Genomic DNA, 16,996 nt, shown 5'->3' on the forward strand with positions numbered 1-16,996 from the left:
TGACTAAACGACCTAATCAATGATTGATTAGTGGATGGATTAATGAATCACCGACCCCTCCCCCCGTTGGATGATTGATCCACCAACCTGACAGCAGGTATCCGTCACTCCTAACACCCTCAGTTTCTTCATCTGTAAAATGGGGTAGTAACTGAGAACTAGAAAGGTGAAGCAGCCCTGGCTGGCACAGGTGGAGCCAGGCTCCATCTCTCAGACCCACGTCCAGTGCGTCTTTCTCCCAACCATCTCCTCCTGGAAAACAGGCGCTAAGAGCACGTGTGAGTCCTGTGAGTGGACCTGGGTGGTGGCGGGGGCCTTGGCAGCTCCCACGAGACACAGAGGGGAAGGTCAGCTCCTCCCTCTACACACACACACACAGAAACACACATACAGACACACACACACACACACACACACACACACACACACACACACAACTTCATGGTGGCTGCGGCTGCCTCGTGGCTGCTGTGCTCTGCCTTCTCTCTGTGTGTCCCCAAGGCCAGGGCACGACCCCTCTGTGTATTGCATCTTCAGACCTTCTAAGAGGGAGAACCGGGCTGTGTGTGTGTCAGGTCCCCAGGCCGGGGGTAGAGGGGCCTCCAACTTGCAACATTTGCCAAAGGAAAGCTCCGGGATGCGGCCGTGGGCGTGGTGGGCCCCTGGCGGCTTCTCGGAGGGGATGGCTGCTCAGTGGGGCCTTGAGAGCCTGGGCAGTACAGCCCGTGGTGCTGTGGGGACCAAGGAGGGACCAGCCCAGCCCCTCCCCTTTGGTCCCACCATTCGGCGGGAGAGACTGACCTACAAACGAGGGAATGTGCTGTCCACGGCGGCCACACCGGAGGAGCAGGTGCGGGGGGAGCAGAGGGCACCTGACTCCCTCTGTCTGAGGAGCTGGCGGGAGGGCCGTCTGGGACCATTTCCGCAGGAGATGTCATCGGAGCTGGCGTTAAGGGACAAGTGGGAGGTAGCCGTCCAGGGAGCGGAGGTGACGTTTCAGTGTTGACGCCACACCTCATTCACCTGTGCCTAGGCAGCGGGTGCCCGACAGGTGGAAGTAAGCCTGGGGAGAGACCTGGGATGAGGGCAGCCAGCCCAGCGGTTCTCACACTTGAGCAGCATCAGAATCCCCCGGAGGCTGCGTCCAGACAGACTGCTGGGTCCACCCGGCGCGTGCGATACAGCAGGTCTCCAGTGGGGTCAGAGAGTTTTCATTTCTAGCACGTTCCCAGATGTCGTTGCTGCCACTGGTCCAGGGGCCAAGCTGCGAGAAGTACTCCTCTAGCCCGCCCTCCTCATTCTGTGGGAAGAGAAACAGACCCAGAGAAGGGGAACGACTCATCCAAATCACCCCCGAACGACCAGAAGCCACGCCCCCGGGCTCAGTGCCCTCCACCACATCCTGAGGCCCCCTGGAGGACACCCAGGGCCACCGTCCTGAGAACAGCCCCAGAAGAAAGCCCTCAGAGGCCAGTGCGGTGTTGGGCCAGCAGCTGGCCTAGGCGGGCAGCCTTCCAAGTGTCCCCGTGGCCGCCCAGGCTGTCTGCCTGGCCAATAGCCTGTACCTGGATGTGCTGCCAGCCCGGCTTCCCCAGTGACCCAGTGTGGTGCTGGCACCAGCCCCGGCGGGCAGCAGGGCCAGCGGGGCGGCAGCCCGAGGTCTTGGCAGAGTGGCGGTGGAGAAGCGTCTCACAGGGGGACTTGCATGGGCCCTGCAGGGCCTGAGCTGGGACCTGCCGGGAGGCCAGCTCCTCACGCCTGCCCGCTGGGGAGCGCCAGGCCGAGACTTGGTTGGGCTGCGTTGCCCCGGTGGTCCCAAGCTGGCCTGACTCAGCATAGGAATGGATTTTAAACCCTCAAAGGAGGCACCAGCCCCCAGCTCAGAGCTGAGCACAGCAGAACCAGGGGGCGTCGCCCCGCTTCCCTCGGGTGGGCTGGGCCCGCTGCCCGCTGCTTCCCGGGTACCGGGGGCCCCTGGGGGGTGGCTCCTGCTCCCCGGCTCCCTCTCTGCCCGGAAGCCCCTCGTCTTCCCCATGAAGCCCCCGCCCCAGGTGCAGTCAGTGCCCCTCCCTCCTCGGGGTCCCCGGGCGGCATCTCTACAGTGACATTTGTTATATTTACCGTTTGTTTATTTACCCTTCTGTCTCTACCCTCAACTGGGAGCTCTGACCTCAGAGCAGGCCCGTGTTGATTGGGCCAAGAAATGAGCGAACGCTTAGCCAGGATGAGTTTAGAAAATGCCTCGTGCCCTGATTTGTCCGGAGCCCCTGCCTGGACACCCTTCTGGCTCCGTGTCACTCGTGGATCCCCGCTGGGTCCCTCGGGTCTCTCGCTAGGCTGCCACCCCATCGTGGGCTCTGAGAGAGGTAGTTTGCTCGGGCTCGCGATTTGGGAGCCATCTTCGCTGCTCTTCTCTCTCCCTCCTGCCGGGCAGGGACGCTGAGAGGTGGGAACCTCCCGGCCAGGAGCGAGGCCTCTGCCAATGCCGCCACCCCGGGGGCCTGGCGCAGGCTTGGGGCAGGAAGCGGGCGGGACCTGGCCCCTGTGCTTAGCTCCCGCAAGCGGGTGTGGACAACAGCAGCTCCGGCTTTTGCTCTTTCTGCTGCCAGGCAAGCAAGTTGATGATGAAGGCCGGCGCTCTGCCAGCCACCAGGGAGAGGTTGGTGTGACACAGTTCCTGTCCTCACGGACTCTGCTCACTACCCGCGGGACCTTAGGCAGGTTGCTTAGCCTCTCTGAGCCCCCGTTTCCTCGTCTGTAAGATGGGGGTGGTAAAAACATCTACCTACAGGAATGTCGTGGGGATTCAATGACATGATGCTCACAGGAACACGCAGAGGTGCCTCTGCCGCATAACTGCCCATAAACGATGACCACGAAAGCTGTGCAGTGATAGGGAGGCTCGCGAGGAAAGCAGTGATAACGGTATAGTTTGGTAAGTGCAACGAGAGGGGAAAGCACAGCAGGCTGTGGAAATACCGGGGGTGGGGAGCTGTCTTCGCCGCTTAGCTCAACTGGAAGGAGGAGACCTGATGAGGATCTTAAAGCGGAGATCATTAAAATGCATTGTAAGTAAGCAAATGGTAGAGAAGAGACAATTCTCCCCCAAGAAGAATCCCAAATGACATGCGGAGAGAACCCCCTCCAGGGACTGGAGCTTAAATCTTCTTCCCCAGAGTATGAACTGGATGTCGTGACTCACTTCTAACACATGCAGTATGGAAAGGGCAATGGAAACTCCCCAGTGGAGAGAGCGTGCAGACATGATCAGGTGATGGGGGCTCACCTCGCTGTGGTAAGTCGTATTGACATTACAGGCCCCCGAGGTGAGGAGAGGAGGCCACTTCCTGTCTGTGTCATTCTTTCCTTGATTCCACAACCCCGGTCTAACCATGAGCAGCCTCAGACAAACCCAGACCGAAAGATGCTCCACAAAATGCTTCACCAGGACCCTCCAAAAAGGGTCAAGGAGAGACTGGGGACCCATCACAGATCGGAGGAGGCTAGGGGGACACGAGGACTAAATGCACCGCGAAATCCAGGATGGGATCCGGAAGTGATGAAAGGGCATTTGTGGGGAAACCGGTGAAATCTGCATCAAGTCTCCGGTTTAGTCTGTAGTGTTGTCCCGATGTTGATTTCGTAGTTCTGACAAATGAACCACGGTTATGTAAGACGCTAACCTTAGCGGAAGCTGGGTGGCGGGCGTGCCGGAACTCTCTGTACTATCTGCAGGTTTTCAGTAAATCTAAAATTATTACAACGTAAGAAAATATTTTTTAAATAATTCACTGTAAGAGATGAATCAGAGCAGGTTTTTCGGATAGCACGTGTGTGTGTGTGTGCACCTGTGCACGTGTAGGTAAGGGAGCAGTACATACCTGCCAAGCGGGCCGGAGGGGAGAGCATGGAGTTTTGGGGAACTGTGAGTGTGGCTGGATCCGAGAGGGAGGGAGTCCTGGGAGGCTGGAGGAAGGCGGGGGCTGCTGCGGGGGGCCTCTGTCAACCACGCTGAGGAACCTGGGTTTCCAGGAAAGGGGATGCACCATGCAGAGCTGACACCCCAATTCTTAGGGAGACCGACGCCTGATTTGCCCCATCAGCAATCTCCATCCACAGTACTGTCCATGGCTGTTCCCAGACCCTCAGTGCTCCTGAGCCCTCCTGTTCCTTATGACTGAGCTAAAATAGCTTCAAGCGCTCATGTGCAGCCCTCATCCAGCTGGAAATCTGCATCCTTTCCAGTATCACCAGGGACCCCCCAAGGGCTCCATCTCTCCCTGGCACCTCTGGCTCTGAGACCTGTTTGTAACAATTTCTCCTCCTCTTCTCATCTCTTGGGCACAGACTCCCCTTGGACAAGCCCCTGTCCATCACGGCCAAGTGTGTGGACGCCTTGAGTGAAGGTCACGCTGAAGGAGGGGGGATAAACAATGACAACACGAAACGGAGCATCCCTGTTACAAAAGCCCAAGTCCTCCGTCCTCCAGGGATTGTTCTCCACGTGCCGTGCCCCCCTCTTCTCTCGTCCCCGGCTCCCTCAGCCCCACTCCGTTAACTCTGTCCCACCCCCAACCCAGAGTGGTCAGGCCTTGGGGACTCTCTCTCTACAACCAGTGACCCACGCGTACGTGGTTCTCCTCCAAGAACAGCTCTGCAGCCAGCTCTGGGACTGGCCGTGTTTTCTCCCTCTACACCAATAGTGAATGGGAATATGTATGAGGATTGTGATAAATGCAGGGACGCCCTGCAAGGGACGAGCTCCCCAACTTGAGATGCGCCCAAGCCAGAAAGGGCAGAAATCCATCAGGGGTGCGGAGTGATTCCTACCGAGAGTATGCTGGCTGCTGGGGCCCCAGGGCCAGTCCTCAGATTCTGGGCAGTTCCTCCCAGGACCCCACAGTATTACAGGCCTCCAGACTGGGTTACCGCACTTGGCAGCCCATTCTCATACAGAGCATTAGCCTTCTCACCAGGAAGTCCTTCCTCAGCTCTTGCCTGAGTTGGCCGTGCTATCTGCCATTAGCTAGGTACCACAAGTCCCCGGGATGCAGTTTTAGCTTGGAACCCCCATTCCAGCATATATTCCAACCCAATAAATGCAGAGCCTGCCAGGGAATCATTCTGAAGTTCATGGCCCCTCATCAGGCGTCTACCAAGATGGCGGCCCCACAGGCTGGCCAAGGGTCCAGTAGAAAGACTCAAATTCCTCTTTGGCAAAGGCACGCCGTCTTCTCTGGCCCGTATTCAGCAGCGGTTCCCAATCCTCTCTGGTGCTGGGAAGCCGCTCTGACGGGCTCCCGCAGGGGTTAACCCCCAGGGAAGTGAGCCTCAGCAGGAGGTCCTCACTCGTCACGCCAGCCGCCCTCCAGGGCCTTCCTCGCACTCCCACTTCCGGACTACGTGCAGCACGCCGGTCTGCTCTTTGCCTCCCGGGCTCCTTTAACGGGGCTTCCTGGGGCCTCGGGCCCTGCAGGCGATTGGACGCCCCGGCACTTGGGCTCAGGAGGAGGCTTGAGGAGCCGTGGTAGCTGCCAGGTGACAAGGCACCTCACCTCCTGTGGGAAGACGGCTTCCCAGGGGCAGGTCCCCCGGCCTGGGCAGCGATCACAGCCCCAGGGAGGCTTGACTCTCTCCCAGTGGGAACCTCTGCCCTCTGATTTGTCTGATCTCAAGGCCGGACCCCAGATCTCGGGCCACCTGAGTCAAGAGCCGGCACACATGAGCCGTCATGATGCTCCCTTACACACACATTTACAGAGCACTTTTTCCTCCATTTTCTCCTGTGGTCACCCAGGCAGCGACCATTACCTTCATAGGAGGTCAATTTCTTCAGCTCTAAAATGAGAGCAATCATACCTCCTTAGCGGGATTGTGTTAAGAATTGGAGGGGGCTTCCCTGGTGGCGCAGTGGTTGAGAGTCCGCCTGCCGATGCGGGGGACGCGGGTTCGTGCCCCGGTCCGGGAGGATCCCACATGCCGCGGAGCGGCTGGGCCCGTGAGCCACGGCCGCTGAGCCTGCGCGTCCGGAGCCTGTGCTCCGCAACGGGAGAGGCCACAACAGTGAGAGGCCCGCGTACCGTGGGGAAAAAAAAAAAAATTGGAGGTGATATTCCACCAAACATGGCCTTTATAGGCAGTCAAATTATCCCCATCCAGAGCAGGTAATATTTTTGGCTTGGCTGGGCCTAACCTTGCCCTCATGTCAGAACCAGCTTGTGTGTGATTTTGGGGGTGGGAGAGCTTCTTATTCTATGCCTGAGGGAGAAGGGGGCAGCTGGGAACCTCACACTGGGACGGCACCCATCACCCCGGATGTGGGACCCCCAGGAACTTTGGCAGGGACAGGGGCTAGGGTCTCACAAGGCTGGGGAAATCACCTCCGGAACGCTGGTGTAGGAAACAAGGCCACTGAGTTTGCACCGCCTGGCTGGTGGGCCGGCCTCAGCTGGGGTGGTCCCAGGGCACTCTCAGAGGGCACCCCATCCTGCAGCCAGGCCCTCGAGCATTTTCGGACACATACACTTTGCTGCTCAGCCTTTTCAGAGCAGGGCTTGGAGACCCTTCAGTCTCCCCACCTTCTGGCTTCCTGGTTCACAGAGCTCTGGGCAGCGAAAGAAGGGAGGAACGAGGGTGTCACAGGCCCAGCACAAGCTTCGGGGTGGAGGCACGTGGGAAGGGGTGCTGGAAGCTCCTGGTCCCACAGGGCCCACTGAGGGCTTTGTCTGGTACCCCGAGAGCAGGAAACGCCCCACCCTGGGGAAGATCCCTCCCCAGCCTGTGGGTGGGCCTGGCCTGCTTCCCCTGCAGAGGGACACACCCAGGCTGTTGGCCGCCACCGGTGGTGGTGGGGGGGCAGTGGTCATGGTGAGGTGCAGGCTCCTTTTGGCCCCAGCCCCAGTTTCCCCTGCTTGGGTAGGAGAGGACCTTGCTGGTGTGGTGGTAATGGACTGGCAGAAGCACAGATAAAATAGCCCAACCAGGCTCTCTGGGTTCCAGCAAATGTCAGCTGGACTGCAGATGCCCTGGCAGTTCAGATCAGGGATTGGGGCTGGGGAGCATTTGTTCCCAAGATGGCCCCATCCATGTGTAGATCCCACCCCTCACTTAGAGGGCACGGAAGGGTTAAATGACCGTCACCCCCAACCAGAAAGTGGACATGTTATTCATTAATTCCTTTCAGCAGACCCTTGCTGATGGCCGGCTCTGAGCTGGTCCCAGGTTCCAGAGACAGTGAGCCTTTCCCGCCCTCCCAGAGTCCACAGTCTTGGGGACGATGGGGATTGGGGGGGACACATAGGTGACCAGGCACTGGGGGCTGGGCCAGAGGAACTGCATGGGGAAGGGGGAGCCCAGGGTAGATAGGCACTTCATCCTAGGGTCAGAACCCTGCCTCATGGCCATATTTGAGCTGAGCTTCAAGGAGGAAAGAAAAAAGGAAGAGTAAAGGAGTGTGTGTGTGTGTGTGTGTGTGTGTGTGTGTGTGTGTGTGTGTGTGCGCGTGCGCGCGTGTGTGTGTTGGGCGGGGGGCAGAGACGCAGAAGAAAATGAGTGGATCATGAAAGCCTGAAACATGAGGGGCTGGGGGGAATTGGTCGCCAGTTCCCACGCACAGACAGGTGGCGGCTGGGAACTCATTTAAAAGACCGGATTATCAAGGGCCTTGCAGGCTATGCTAAAGGATTTGCATTTTGTTCTGAGAACCAAGAGCAGGCACTGCTAGGACTTACAGGAACAGGCAATCACATTTGCATTTTAGGACCATGCCTCTGACTATGGTGTGGAGAGCAGATTGACAGGCGCAAGGCTGGGGGCCGGGAGTCCCATCTGTAGGCCGCTGCGATCATTCCCTGCTGCAGAGAAAAAAATGTGGGTGTTTTAGTTTCCTATGCTGAGTGACAAATTACCATGAACTTAGAGGCTTAAAACAACACACATTTTTTTAAAATCTCAGTTTCCATGAGATAATAAAAGAGGAGTCTGGACACAGCTTAGCTGGGTCTTCTGCTCTTCAGGGTCTTGTTAATCTGCAGTCAAGGCAGCATTTGGGCTGTGTTCTCATGTGGAGGCTCAACTGGGGCAGAACCTGCTTCTATGGTCTCTCAGGTTGTTGGCAGAATTCCTTCCCTTGCAGCTCCATGACTGAGAGCCAGACTTCCTACTGGCTGTCAGCTTAGGTCCTGGAGGCTGTGCTTAGGTGCTGGAGGCCGTGCTTAGGTCCTAGAGGCTGCCTACGTTTCCCTGCCATAGGCAGCACAGCCTGGCAGCCCTTTCCTCCATGCTGGCAGGAGAGACACTCTCTCTGGTCAGCCAAGACAGAGTCTTCTATGGGGGCTGGGGCGGGAATGTAGTCATCGGAGTGACCTCATCTTTGGCGTATCCCATAGGCTGGAAGCAAGCCACGGGTCCTGCCCATGCTCAAGGGGAGGGGCTTAAACAGGGCATAAGGCCAGGGTGAGAGGTCATGCGGGCCATCTTAGAACTCTGCTGACACAGGGGCCTCCTTCTGTTTACTTGTATTCACACCCTTCAGTACCTATGGAAACCTAAAAAGAAGATTTCATATACAAACCCACGCACCTAGCTGGCCCTCTTGGCTGGTCAGGGGCCTGGAGCTCTCCTCCCTCCCCACAAATATCCTGGGGAGTTTAGAGGCTGCAATGAAGTTGCACAAAGCTCTTTCTCTCACATATCTGCTCCTCTCCAGGAATTTACCTGAGGGCTGAAAGGCCTCATCAGAAAAATGTGACCAAGATCTGACCAGCCCGTCTCCCACCAAGTGGCCCACAACAGCCAATCATAATTCTGCATTCCTCAGGACACAGTGATTGGTTAAAGGGTAGTATGCGGCATAAGCCAGACCAATAGGGCTTCTTCTGGGACTTGGGCTGGGGCTGGTAGGAATCACCGTCCCTTCCTCTCCAGGGTGGCTATGAGGATGTGCTGGGGCCATAGAACTACCCCTGTGCAGGGAGTCTGTCAGCAGCAGGAGACACGGGCCAAAACAGACGGAGAAGCAGAGATGACCTAATTATTGCTCTGATGACTCATTTGAGGCCTGGATGTCAGCAGACTTCCTAACTGTGTAAGCAGGTAAATTCCCCCTCTTTTTTTTTTCCTTTAGTTGAGTTGGGATTTCTGACCCCTGTAACTGAAAAAGTGTCCCAGAATTAAAGCTCTTAAATTTCCCAATGAGTATCCCTCACTGCGGTCCAGTTGGGGGCAGGGGTAGTTGGGCTTGGAGCCTTCTCTGAAGGACTTCCCAAAAGACAGCAGCAGGCAAGTGACATGAGGGTGGTTTCACCGTAGGAAGCCTCTAATACATTGTGGGAAAGGCTGTCAGTCCCTTTAGGAAAGTGAGTGGAGACTGGGACCATGCTTTTCAGCTATCTTTTTGAAAAAACCAACTTTAAGGTGTAATTTCTGCTCAAGGGGCTACATCCATTTAAAGTGTACAGTTCGGTGAGTATGTATTCAAGACACAACATTTCACCACCCCCAAACTTTCCTGTCCACCTTTGCAGTGAATTTCTCCCTTTGTCTGGGCCACTGGCAACCAGTGGTCTGTCTTTTGTCACGATAGAAACTCATGTAAATGGAACCACACAACATGTATTCTTTTACATCTGGTTCCTTTTGCTTAGCACAATGTTCTTGATATTCATCCATGTTGGTGAATATATTAATATTAGTAATTTGGGCTTTTTTGTTTTTTGCTGAATAGTATACCATTGTATGGACATACCACATTTTATTTATCCATTCACATTTGGGTTGTTTCCAGTTTTGGGTGTTTAGGAATAAAGCTGCTGTGAAGATCATGTTCAAGTCATTATGTGGGTGTATGCTTTCATTTCTCTTGGGTAAAACCTAGGAATGGAATCGCTGAGCCATATGGTAAATGTCTGTTTAACTTTATAGGATTCTCCCAAACTGTGTTTCCAAAATGGTTCCACCTTTTTACACTCCCAACAGCATCGTGTGAGAGCCTCAATTGCTCCACAACTTCACCAACTTGTGATATTGTCAGACTTTTTAACTTTAGCTGTCCAGAGGGATTGAAGTCACATACTATTGTGGTTTTAATTTGTATTTCCTGGTGACTAGCGACGCTGAGCATCTCTTCATGTGTTTATCGGCCCTTTATACATCTTCTTTCGTGAGATGTCTGGTTGAATCTTTTGCCAGTTTGTGTTTGTTGGGTTGTCAGGACCATATTTTCAATGTCAAAGCCACCTTCTGTGTGTTTCCATGCTGAGGAGACTTGACACACCGATTGTGTCTATGTGCGTCCTCAAGTGTGGACACACACGCACACACACACACCTCAATTCGTTTCAACAGTGTGAGAGGCGACTGACTTCCATTTCAGCCTCATTTCAGCTGTTCCGTGAAAGGACACGCAAAGGGCAGGTAAAATGTCCTCCGTTTTATGGTTGGAGAACCCGAAGCCAGACAGACCAAGGTCATGACGTCAGTGACACAAACCTGAGTTTCTGAGCTTTAGGGCAATGACCCTCTGAGACACCTTTTGTGGCCTCCTTCAGAGAAGCCTTGCCACCGTCCAGGCTCTTGAAATTCAAATCCACGCCCTGCAACTACTCTCAATGTTAACCAAACATCAGGGTGGAAGGAGGGACCCACATCCCTCCTCTTCACCCCAATGTCTCTATCTGCCCCCAAACTTCCCAGGTGGCGTCTTTGCTGCTTTTTTTTTTTTTGCTGTACGCGAGCCTCTCACTGTCGTGGCCTCTCCCGTTGCGGACCACAGGCTCCGGACGCGCAGGCTCAGCGGCCGTGGCTCACGGGCCCAGCCGCTCCGCGGCATGTGGGATCCTCCCGGACCGGGGCACGAACCCGTGTCCCCTGCATCGGCAGGCGGACTCTCAACCACTGCGCCACCAGAGAAGGGAAGCCCTTTTGCTGTTTTTCTATCCTCTGATCTCAGCACCCAGCAGAGGCCTTTCCCGTCAGCACTTGCTGCAAGCCCTCCCCTTCCCCTCCCCCCTCCAGGTTCAAGTCCTCCCACTCTGACGCCGCGCTCAGAGTGTCGCCGTCTGCCCACCTGCAGTTTGGAGGGCTGGGCCCGGCTCCTTCTCCGCTGGCCTCCGTCCACACCCAACGAGTAGTGCAGGGTCAGCTTGCACCTGTACGTCCCTCTCAGCGTCCCCTTTCTTCCCTCCAGTCCTCCCACCTCCCAGCTCCCTGTTCAAGATGGCGGCTCTGGGCCCATCGCCGTCGGGGGGCCGCACCCAGATGTAGCCCGGGAGCCTTTCCCAAGCTCTGGATTCCGAAATCCCGAGGAGAAAGGATTCAGGGCACAAAGTGTTCATGGAGATAAGGCTTTTCTACAGCGCTGTCTGCAGCCACAACACTGGGACTGCAGATCCCCTCGGGTACCCTGGGGACAGCCCCTGCCTTACGCTCGCCTGTTTCACCCCGGAGCAAGAAGGGGCACCCCTGCCTCGGCTGAGGGGCTGAGACTAGGGTCTTCTGCTATTGAGGGTCACACTCATGGGACAGGGTTCTGAGCACCCCTAGTGTATCATGCAGGGTTCCACCAGAGAAGCAGAACCAGTAGGATATGTGTGTGAGCGGGTGTGTGTAGCCGTACATAGGTATGTATTTGTGTATGTATTTGTATATGTGTGTGTATATATATGGATGTGTATGTGTGTGTATATATATATTGCAGAAGCCAATTCCTTGCAATAAATCTCTGTATGTATATATGATTTCCATATATCATATATAGTATATAATATGTATTATATACTATATATTGTATAAGATTACACGTGTATCTGGAGAGCGAGCGAGCGAGAGCGATTTATTACAAGGAACTGACTTGCACATTTGTGAGGCCCGGTCGGCGGGTCAGGAATCCGTAGTGCAGGCAGCAGGCTGGAGCCTCCTGGGCAGGTCTGACGCTGCAGCCACGGGTGGAATTTCTGCTTCTTCAGGGAGACCTCAGCTTAGCTATTAAGGCCTTTCGCTGGTTGGCTGAGACTCACCCACATTATCAAGAGTGACCTCCTTTACTTAGAGTCACCTGACTGTAGACATTAGCCACGTGGACAAAATCCCTTCACAGCTACCCCCTAGGTTAGTGTTGAACGAATAACTGGTGATGAGAGCTAGGCCAAGTTGACACGTGAAACTAACCATCACGCCCAGGGGCCGAGAGCTGATGAGGTCCTGGTGGCAAGGAGCAGTCTCAGCCCTTGCTGTTCTCGCCCCTCCGCCTTTTGGCTGCTGTGCGTGTGCGTGTGTGCGTGCGTGTTGGCCGGTGGGGTGGCGGGGGTGCCTGGAGCTGCAGAGCAGGCTCCCCAGTCCCCAGGGCTTCACTCAGATGCATGCCCTCCGCTCCTACAGGGCTCAGGACTCGGCTGAAGGACTCCCCAGGGGCTGAGCTAAGGGCTGGTGCTCAGAACCCATCTCCTCTGGCCGGCCCTCGCCCTGGCCTTAGGGCAACGCCTTAGCCCGGCACACACAGCCTGGCTGCCGCCTCCGCAGGCCTTCACCTGCCCACATCGGAGACGAGGGGCCCCAGTTCTCATGCCGAGGGCCCTGCTTCCACGTGGCAAAGGCAGAGAAGAGGAGTCAGTTGTGTGTGCGTGACTCCAAATTCTTTCCGCCACCTGCTGCCCTGAAGGTAAGGCTGAGCCTGGAACTCTGAGTACCTGTGAAAAAACTGCTTCTAGCCACACGTCACCCGCCTTGAGCTCACTCACCGCCGACCTCTGCGGGCTGTCACGTGCTAGAGGGAGGAGAGCTGTGGTGGCCCGAGCAGGCTTGCACCCTGACTCTGCACGTCCCCTCCAGCCCATGTTTAGTGGTGTCACGTTGTAGCTTGAAATCAGCCGTGGTGAGAATACTGACACCACAGAGATCGGAAAAACACTACAAATTAGCCCCCCACCCTTGCCCAGAGAGCTGCTTGTTAAACACTTACCAGCACAGCACTGGAGAGACCCAGAGGGAAGGCTGGGGTCAGGGCAGGGGTGTTAGTTATCCGTTATTGAGTAAAGCGCCTCCACCCCCTGCCGAAAACTAGTGGCTTAAAATGACAGTGATTTATTCTTTTTTTTTTTTTTTTTTTTTTTTTTTTTTGCGGTACGCGGGCCTCTCACTGCTGTGGCCTCTCCCGTTGCGGAGCACAGGCTCTGGACGCGCAGGCTCAGCGGCCACGGCTCACGGGCCCAACCCCTCCGCGGCACGTAGGATATTCCCGGACCGGGGCACGAACCCGCGTCCCCTGCATCGGCAGGCGGACGCGCAACCGCTGCGCCACCAGGGAAGCCCAGTGATTTATTCTTTCTCACGATTCTGCGGGTTGAGGCCGTGGCTATCCTGCTTCCCGAGTTGGCTAACCTCGCTCTGGCAGCTGCATTCAGGCCTTCCTCTCCAGCAGGATGGCCTGACTTCCCTAGAGCATGGCGACTGGGTTCCAGGAGCGCAGGAGAGCAGAGGCTGCCAGGTCTCTCGAGGTCTAGGCCTGGGACTGGCCCAGCTTCACTTCTGGCACCTTCTGTTGGCCAAATGAGCCACCAGACCTGTCCAGATTCAGTGTGGGAGGGACCCAGAAGATCATGAACGTGGGGAGGTGCGGGTCCCTGGGGTGTCGACCGCAGGGGATGAGAAAAGTGGATCTCAGCCATGATGGGGAATCAGGGTTTCTAAAGAGTACACCTCGCAGCGCCTGCCTGTGTCCTGAATGACGCCGCACCACAAGCACAGGCACGAGGGCTTCGCATCCGCCACCCCACTGGGTGCTCCCGGTAGCCCTGGAGACAGGCAGGACCAGCACCTGTTTACAGACAAGAGGCTGAGGTTCAGACACTTGCTCCCGGTCTCTGCTTCTCAGAGGCTGAAGCTGCTCTGGGAGGTTGAGGAAGAGATTCCTGTTCCAGATGCCCCTTAGATAGTGTGCTTCTGGCACACTGGGTCTGTGAAGGGGTGCCAGCCATCTTGAGGGTCTTCCCTGGATGATAAGAGGAGGAACCTCTCACGGAAGAGAGAGCAAACCCTGCTTCCACCAAGTCAAATATCGTTCTTCCGACTCCTGTCGTTGGACTGTTTGCTCAGAGGGGGTTGGCCTCTGGCTCTTGTCCCACCTCCTCACATGCACGGCACAGCAGAGTGAGTGGTGTGACGTGAGGTCCCTGGCTGTGTGGGTCCCGATGGCTGCCTGAGGCCCCGACATCCTGGCTTTGCCCGTCCACACCACTGGGGCCATAACCCAGAGGAACAGGCATCGTGCCCTTGAAAGCCACCCGCCCCACCTGGATCTCAGTTTCCCCAGCTTTCAAATGAGATATTGAACTTGCAGATCTCTCAGAGCTGCCCCATCTCCACACCAGGTGTTCGAGCCAGGCTCCAGAGACCCACGTGTCCACCTACACCTGGCCGAGTCTTGGCTCCTGGAGAATCTCTCAGAGCTTTTATCCCTGACTCCGGATAATCCTTCCTTTTTTTTACAAAAGTGTAGTCACAATTGATGCAACAGATGTCACTGGAATCCTTCCCTGTGCTGGGCACTGAGGACAGGAAGGTGGATAGGACATGAATCGTGGGGGAGAAGGCATGAAAGCACATATTACAACGTAAGAGAGTAAGTATGGAGGGAGTGTAAGTCTGTACAAAGTCAAATGTAGAAAAGTCATTTGGCAATATGTATCAGGAACCTCATAATGTCTGTATCTTTTGAGCCAATCATTCCGCTCCTGGGAATCTAACTTTTTGAGGGCCTAATCATAAACAGGGGAGAACAAAATGCTTATTGCAGCATTAAGTAGAAATTGAAAATAACCTAAATATTCGACAACAGAGAACAGGTGAACTGGACCATGTCATAGACATTTAACGAAATATTTCACAGCCATCAAAAATGGATGTTACAAAGAATTTTCAGAAAATGCTATTTTGAAATGACATCAACTGAAAAATGCAAAACAGAATTGAGGAGCCAGGGTTTCAGCTACGTTTAGGAGAAGAGAAAAAGAGAATTCAAAAAGAAGAAACTTACTAGAACACTAGCAGTGATCACATTTGGGTAATGGGATGATTTAATGGGTGATTTAAAAAACTATTTTCTTTATTTCCCAACTATCTTGAAGTTTAATTATTTTTTCCCTAGTTTTATTGAGATACAATTGACATCCAACCATCTTTTAAAGCTCAATTCAAAAGGAATCTCCTCCATGAAGCCTTCCATAATTCCCCCAGGCAGAGGTGATCTCTCACTTTCTAACCCCCCAGAGAATTTGTTGTGCCTCTCTGCTGGCATCTACCATCTGTGCAGTTCTCATGTCTGTCTTCACCCAGGCTGAACTTCTCAGGGATGTGGTTGTGTGGCCCACATCTCTGCGTCCCAGTGCCTGGCTCCAGGCCTGTCCACACTGTGTACTTACTGGCCATCTTGATCTACTTGGGTTCTGGCTGGCTCTAATGCCTGAGGTCCTCTTTCTTTTGCTTCTGAGGACTCCTTTTCCATATTAACATTTTTATGGCAACTGTATCATCTATCAGTGGGAAAATACATAAGGACAAAAAGTATTGCCTGTTTGCCCCATGAATGCACCAGAGCTCCTTATTGGCTGACTTTTCTCCTGGTTATGATTCACATTTCCCTGCCTTATCACATGTCTAATCATTTTTGGTTGGATGCTGGACATCGTGAACTACATTGCTGAGAGACTGAATTGTGTTGTCTTCCTTTAAAGATTACCGAGCTTTGTTTTAGCAGCTAGTTACATTTTTTTGCAGGTCAGTTTTATCCTGTCAAGACTTGTCTTTAGGTTTTGTTTGGACAGGTCTAGAGCAGCCCTTACTCCAGGGCTAGTGTCTTTCTACACTGAAAGTACTGTCTTTTCACCAGGAGCCGGAGGAGGGTGAGAAAATGACAATCAAAGGGCACAGGAAATGGTTTTGGGTGACAGAAATGTTTTATATCTTGATTGTAGTGTGACTACATGCCTGTATGCATTTGTCAAAACTCAGAACTGTACACCTAAAAGTGGTGAATTTCACTATACGTAAATGATACCTCACTAACCTAACTTTTAAAAGACGGTAGCTTTTCTGAGGTCACAACTGGATACCTAGTGTGTCTGGCAAGGTCTTATCACTCTGATGTCCCCATTACAGGGTGTTTTCTGGAGTCTCCCTCAACTTACCGCTCCCAGGAGGCTCTTTGACAGTTGCCTGGCACCTGTGCAGCTTAGTATTTGCTCAAAAAACTCAAGGGGACTCCCATGCAACTTTCTGGGGCTCCTCCCATGCATAATTCTTGGCTCAATTCTCTTCTCTGTTCCTCTGAGACCCCATAAATTCTAGCCACCTCAGCTGCCCTGAACTCCAGCCTCTGTTTTCTCTGCCTAGTGAGACCACCACTCTTTGGGCCTCGCTTCCTGTGTGTGGTACAGAAAGTGCCTGGGCTGGCTCCAGGCAGAGTGCCAGGGTGAATGTGGAGCTGCCCTCATGTGTGTCCTTCTCTGGGGACCACTGCCGTGCAGTGTCATCCAGTGCATGAAAACAGTTGCTTCATATAGTGTGCCCAGTTTTCTAGTGGTTTATGATGGGAAGGTAAGACTACCTGTTACCCTCTTATGGCTGGAGCTGGAAAAGAGTAGTACTCTTTTTTTTTTTTTTTTTTAAAGTTACTCATTTACTTATTTATTTATTTATTTATTGGCTGCGTTGGGTCTTTGCTGCTGCGTGCGGGCTTTCTCTAGTTGCGGCGAACAGGGGCTGCTCTTTGGTGTGGTGCGCGGGCTTCTCTTGCTGCGGAGCACTGGCTCTAGGTGCGCAGGCTTCAGTAGTCGTGGCGCACGGGCTCAGTAGTTGTGGCTCGTGGGCTCTAGAGCGCAGGCTCAGCAGTTGTGGCGCACGGGCTCAACTGCTCCGCGGCATGTGGGATCTTCCCGGACCAGGGCTCGAACCCGTGTCCCCTGCCTTGGCAGGCGGATTCTTAACCACTGCGCCACCAGGGAAG

The 16,996-nt window shown here is 54.4% G+C and overlaps 1 long non-coding RNA gene across 3 annotated transcripts in view; it reads right to left on the reverse strand.

The window, feature by feature from the left end:
* Positions 1 to 21: 21 nt before the first annotated feature.
* The window catches only part of LOC114487367 (uncharacterized), a 17,988-nt gene continuing 1,013 nt past the window's right edge, over positions 22 to 16,996 (reverse strand). The window contains exons 2-4 of one of the 3 annotated variants that reach the window (XR_003682409.2): positions 7,731 to 7,853; positions 802 to 1,300; positions 37 to 132 (exon numbers count right to left, since the gene is read on the reverse strand). This is a non-coding gene — a long non-coding RNA (uncharacterized lncRNA). Of the gene's footprint in view, positions 1,301 to 6,109; positions 6,605 to 7,730; positions 7,854 to 16,996 lie in introns of those variants that run through there. The other 2 variants (XR_003682408.2, XR_008618834.1) reach the window with 2 other exon arrangements.

The sequence above is a fragment of the Physeter macrocephalus genome, chromosome 12, assembly GCF_002837175.3.
Source record: "Physeter macrocephalus isolate SW-GA chromosome 12, ASM283717v5, whole genome shotgun sequence".
Lineage (NCBI taxonomy): Eukaryota > Metazoa > Chordata > Mammalia > Artiodactyla > Physeteridae > Physeter > Physeter macrocephalus.